Here is a 6,160-nt window from a genome sequence, read left to right on the forward strand (position 1 = left end):
CACACCACACACTATCACCCCCATAGCACCACAGGAATAGGTGGTGTTATTTCCTGTGGTGCTGCTGGGTCATAAACCCACCCAAATCCCGTCCACACTCCTCCCCTTCCCCTAATTAGCATGGCATCACTGTGATGCGGATAAGGCTCTAATGCATGTGATAATGGCCCATTGCAGAATAAGGAATGACCCTGTAAGTGAGCTGGATATACCTATCTGCTTAACTTAACCAGGATATTCCGTGGAATGGGTATGCCAGTGAAAATACCAAGCTATCTTAAAGATAGCCAGGTAAGTATAAATAGCTAACTTTAGGACAGCCCTACAGCGTGACCCGAGATGGCCACATAGGTTAAGTGGCTAACTCCGAATATGCAGCTAACTCTGGCATGCCCCCAAATGCCTCCTGCCCACCCCAAATTATGGTGGCTAAATTCTAGAATTAGGTCATTTTGGACAAAAAAAAATTCTCATATCCTGTAGCTGAATTCTGACTGTTGCATTTCCTGATTTAGTGGTTTTGAATGAGTTTCTTCTTACTACTCTAACTTTTTATGACATTCAATACAGGAAATGGTTTCTCTTGAGCATCTTTTGTTTGTGCCAGTAGTTCTTCCTCTGAATAAAAGCTGTTTTGGACAAACCGCCCCAGTGTAATTAACCATACTACAGGGTCCTGAAGAAATCCCACTTCATCTTAAGTGCAGGACTACGTTTTTGGTTCTTGCTGGCACTGCCAACTTGGCCAAGTTTGGAAACATTTCCTTTACCTGATCTACCTTTTCCTATCCCTAATATGATTGATTCTTTCATTGGGGATGTGAAAATTAAATGATTTAATATTTTGCAGTGGTACCAAACTGCCCATTTACTATGCCAGTGCCATACTAATGTGGGGAACACAGAGACGCTGCTGCACTGAGAGTGTGCATGTGCATTAGTTCTTTGATTCTGACAGGCTTCAAAATACAGCCTGTTATGCTTCAGTCTCTGCTCTGCCTCAGTGCTCACCTTTTGTCCACCCCACTGTCCACACTCCACACTGCTCACTGCCCAGGCAGAAACAAAAATAGTACGCAAGCAACTCTCCAGTCTGCCTCTAGTCACCACTAAGGTAAAAAAAAAAAAAGAACAGCAAGCAACAGAAGTCTGCTCTCTATGACATAGTGTGTTCTGATACAGTGCTGCCACTTCACTGCTTTTCTTTATTGTATGACTACCTGGCACAGTGACAGTCACAAAATGGGAAGCACTCATCTGATGCAATAAAATGGGTAATGCTACAGGCGCTCCTTTTTGAACACCATGCACTTTTTGGGCACCCTTTTCATTAATTTCATTTGAATACTGCATCGGGCATCCAGTAGAGGTGAATGTTCACACATTGGAAAAATGGATGCCCATTTTGGATGCATGTTTTTTTTCATGTATGATATTGCATTAGCATGAAACTGTCTTCAAGGGTTCATGCCACTATTGTTGATTCCCTCTTTTGAAGCCTAGGGGTGTTCTTCCTACTCTAGCTTTCTTTTTGTTTGTTATTATGGGGTATTTGTTAAATGAGAAAAAAATCAATAGATACAAGTTTCCCTCTACCACATTACCTGTTTCATAGTTCTTTTTTTCTATCCCTTCACAATACCAGCCTAGATCTCCCACACTGTTTGTTTTTTGAATGTACTAGGGTGATTTGTCAACAGAAGTCCTCTGTCAGAAGGAAGAAATGCAGGCAGAAGAGAAAAGGTTCTGAGGAGAAATCATTTCCATGTTCAGAATGTGGTAAAAGATTCAGTAGTGAGAGAGAATATATGCAAACGCAGAAAATCAAGAAATGGGACAGCCTGAGTTCATCTACAGAATATGGAAAAGCCCATTAAAAACAGTCAGAAGGAAGAAATACAGGCACAAGAGAAACCATTTTGAAATTGAAAATGTGGTAAAAGTTCAGCTACAAATATGGGAAAACATTTTTAATAAAGCAAACCTCACAGCTTACCATTTTAAATGTGATAAAAGTTTAATTTAGAATTTCTGTTTCACAAGAAACCCATTATTCCACCCTGTAGCAAGATCAAGCTCAAGTAGGGAATAGAAAAAAAGCTCATGTCACAAAAATTATACTGACATCACATCTTTGTCTTGCAATAAATATGACATGTGGAAAAAATTTCCACAAGAAGACAGACATCTCCCATGCTACTCTGCCTTGCTGCTATAACCCTCATGCTACACTTTAGGAATCTCTATGCCAATCAGTTCTGATGCCATATCCAGATTTTACATTTTTATGATGCTGATGCCTCTCTTGGTACCACTTTGCGTCTCTTACTGCCTTCAAGATTTCATGCCACTGTTGTTGGTGACCTCTTACAGAATCTTGCATGTTCTTTCCCCCTCTTTCAGATTCTTTGATCCTTTGACAATTTCTTGGAGAATTCCTGCCACTGCTGGTATCCCTTTGCCCTTTTTCAGAGCCTTAGGCTATTCATGTTACTTTTGATGCCACTTTTTCACAGTACCTTGGAATTATTTCCTCCTTCTGATGATTTCTAGAGATGTGAATCGTGTCCTCGATCGTCTTAATGATCGATTTCGGCTGGGAGGGGGAGGGAATCGTATCGTCGCCGTTTGGGTGTTTAGAGTATCGTGAAAATTGTTAAAATCGTGAACCGGCACACTAAAACCCCCTAAAACCCACCCCGACCCTTTAAATTAAATCCCCCACCCTCCCAAACCCCCCCCAAATGCCTTAAATTACCTGGGGGTCCAGCGGCGGTCCATAGCTAAATCGGGGGAAGGGGGTGGGCAGGAAAACCGGCACACTAAAACACCCTAAAACCCACCCCCGACCCTTTAAATTAAATCCCCCACCCTCCCGAACCCCCCCCCCCCTCAAAATGCCTTAAATTACCTGGGGGTCCAGCAGCGGTCCGTAGCTAAATCAGGTGAAGGGGGAGGGCAGGAAAACCGGCACACTAAAACACCCTAAAACCCACCCCCGACCCTTTAAATTAAATCCCCCACCCTCCCGAACCCCCCCAAATGCCTTAAATTACCTGGGGGTCCAGCGGCGGTCCGGAACGGTCTCCTGCAATTGAATCGTGTTGTCTTCAGCCGGCGCCATTCTGCGCCGCCATTTTGCAAAATGGCGGCACAAAATGGCAGCGGCCATAGACCAACACGATTCGACTGCAGGAGGTCGTTCCGGACCCCCGCTGGACTTTTGGCAAGTCTTGTGGGGGTCAGGAGGCCCCCCCAAGCTGGCCAAAAGTCCCTGGGGGTCCAGCGGGGGTCCAGGAGCGATTTCCTGCCGCGAATCGTTTTCCGTACGGAAAATGGCGCCGGCAGGAGATCGACTGCAGGAGGTCGTTCAGCCGGGGTCCGGAACCCCCGCTGGGGGGTTCCGGACCCCGGCTGAACCCCCGTCCGGAACCCCCGCTGAACCCCCATCCGGAACCCCCGGAGCCCCCAGCTGAACCCCCGTCCGGAACCCCCGCTGAACGACCTCCTGCAGTCGATCTCCTGCCGGCGCCATTTTCCGTACGGAAAATGATTCGCGGCAGGAGATTGCTCCCGGACCCCTGCTGGACCCCCAGGGACTTTTGGCCAGCTTGGGGGGGCCTCCTGACCCCCACAAGACTTGCCAAAAGTCCAGCGGGGGTCCGGAATGACCTCCTGCAGTCGAATCGTGTTGGTCTATGGCCGCCGCCATTTTGCGCCGCCATTTTGCAAAATGGCGGCGCAGAATGGCGCCGGCTGAAGACAACACAATTCAATTGCAGGAGGCCGTTCCGGACCGCCGCTGGACCCCCAGGTAATTTAAGGCATTTGGGGGGGGGTTCGGGAGGGTGGGGGATTTAATTTAAAGGGTCGGGGTGGGTTTTAGGGTGTTTTATTGTGCCGGTTTTCCTGCCCTCCCCCTTCCCCCGATTAACGATTTTTTGACGATAAATCGGGAGAATTGGTATTGTATCGTGGCCCTAACGATTTTTAAAATATATCGGACGATATTTTAAATCGTCAAAAAACGATTCACATCCCTAAGGAAACCGGAAATGCTTGCAGAGCCAGCCAGAGGAATAAAGACAGCGTGAATCAAGATTCAATATACGGATTAGAGTGCTCAGAGATTCCTCCTGATGAAAGTCAAACTGCTCCTCAGTTTGCAATATGCAGTAGTGTTTGCTATAGGACGAGAGAAGTGCTACCCTCAGAGAACCATAAAAGCACTGAAGTTCATGGGAGAAAAAGAGATCAAGGCTCTGAAAATTCTTCACCTACGTCAATATCTGTGAAGAAACTTAGGCATGCTTTCAATAAAGATGTTATCATTAAGAACAGAGTAGATGAAAGTCCCTTTCCAACAAGACGCTTAGGTTAGAATTTTGTCCACCTTCCCGTGGGATAGACGTGTCAGTCTGGTGAAGCAAAACTGGCAAGATTCGGGTTCTCTATCACCTGTCCCCCGTCTCTTGTCATTTTTCCTACCTTCCCTTCTCCAATGGCTTTCTGTTCCAGTCCAATACTTTTTGGGACTCATTTAAACTTTTTCTCTCAAACAACTGCCCTGGGAGCCTCTTCCATGCATCATCTGCCATCTCTACGTAAAATTACTTCCCTGCATTACTGCTGAGTTGCTGGAAACCTGTGGGAAAATGCACTTTGTATCCTTGCCACTTCTTTCCATTATATCTACTCTTCACTGGTTTGAAAATCTCTGTCTTATCCCACATCCCTACCATAGGCATGTCCTTTAGCATGAGCTCATCAGGTTTATCATCCTTCTGACCCTGACATTAATGTTCTCCTTCTGTTTGCTATAAACAAAGTTACAAGGTAGCTAGTCACTGTAGAATTTCACCCCAGGTGGGACTTGAACCCACAATCCCTGGCTTAGGAGGCCAGTGCCTTATCCATTAGGCCACTGGGGCCAGCTGGCCTAGTGTGTCTGCTTAAGCAGACTGGACACAGCTCAGGAAGCATCTCCGTCATAGGTTAGACTTCTCTTTCTACTTCTTCAACACTGGGAACCATGACACTCTTTTTGTAATAAGCCGGAGTGCCATTTCAAAGGCAAAAAACATTTCCACGTATAACATAAGAACACAAGACTTGCCATACTGGTACAGACCAAAGGTCCATCACGCCTGGTATCATCTTCCCAGCAGTGGTAAAGCCAGGTCAAAAATAGCTGGCAGCATCCCAAGGGATAAATAGATTCCAAGCTGCTTATCCCAAGAATCAGCAGTGGATGTCTGCAACTCTACCTTAATTATGGTTAATGAACTTTTCCTCCACCTAATTGTACAAATCGTTTTTAAATGCAGCTACACTAATAGCTTTCACCACATACTCTGGCAACGAATTCCAGAGCTTAATTATGCACTGAGTAAAAAATATTTTCTCTTATTGGTTTAAATGTAATACCTAGAAACTTGGTTGTCTGTCCCCTGGTCTTTGTGCTATTCCAAAGCGTAAACAATGATTAACGTTTACTCCTTCATTGCCACTCATTCTTTTATAGACCTTTTCTGCCCTCATTTCTATCTGGCTTAAAAACATAGCCAGTAGAGAAACACCACCCCAGGTGGGACTTGAACCCACAATCCCAGGCTTAGAAGGCCAGTACCTTATCCATTAGGCCACTGGGGTTATCTGGAGAGTAAGCCCTTTCTTTCATTCCCAGCAAACATATGCGGTGCGCCACACTTTAACTCGCTGGTTCTTCTCATTCGATTTCTGCCTCACAGAGGGCTTTAGCTCTCTCCAGCTCCATCACTCACGTGTTGCTTAGTAAAGTTACGGAATACAGTCTCCATGTTTCTGAAGAGCATTTCCTATACTGCCGGAGAACATGTGGCAGAGAAGCACAGTAGTTGATCCGCCTCTTTTCAAGCTTCCCAGACAATAGTTTAACTGTAGCATCAAGGATGAACTGGACTCACTTAGGGAAATATGGTAAGCTACGGTAAGCTACAGGATATGCAAAGTAGATATACACTTTTATGGTATATCATAATGCTTTTCACGTGTACGATTATAGAAACTAGAGATGTGAATCGTGTCCTCGATCGTCTTAACGATCGATTTCGGCTGGGAGGGGGATGGAATCGTATCTTCGCCGTTTGGGTGTTTAGAGTATCGTGAAAATCGTTAAAAT

The 6,160-nt window shown here is 45.4% G+C and overlaps 2 non-coding genes across 2 annotated transcripts; both read right to left on the reverse strand.

Annotated features, from left to right (window-relative positions):
- Positions 1–4,858: 4,858 nt before the first annotated feature.
- On the reverse strand, positions 4,859–4,931 carry TRNAR-CCU. The gene has a single exon. It is a non-coding gene; the product is annotated as a tRNA-Arg (tRNA).
- A 648-nt stretch (positions 4,932–5,579) lies between these two features.
- On the reverse strand, positions 5,580–5,652 carry TRNAR-UCU. The gene has a single exon. It is a non-coding gene; the product is annotated as a tRNA-Arg (tRNA).
- Positions 5,653–6,160: the final 508 nt, after the last annotated feature.

This window comes from Rhinatrema bivittatum, chromosome 4 (assembly GCF_901001135.1).
Source record: "Rhinatrema bivittatum chromosome 4, aRhiBiv1.1, whole genome shotgun sequence".
Lineage (NCBI taxonomy): Eukaryota > Metazoa > Chordata > Amphibia > Gymnophiona > Rhinatrematidae > Rhinatrema > Rhinatrema bivittatum.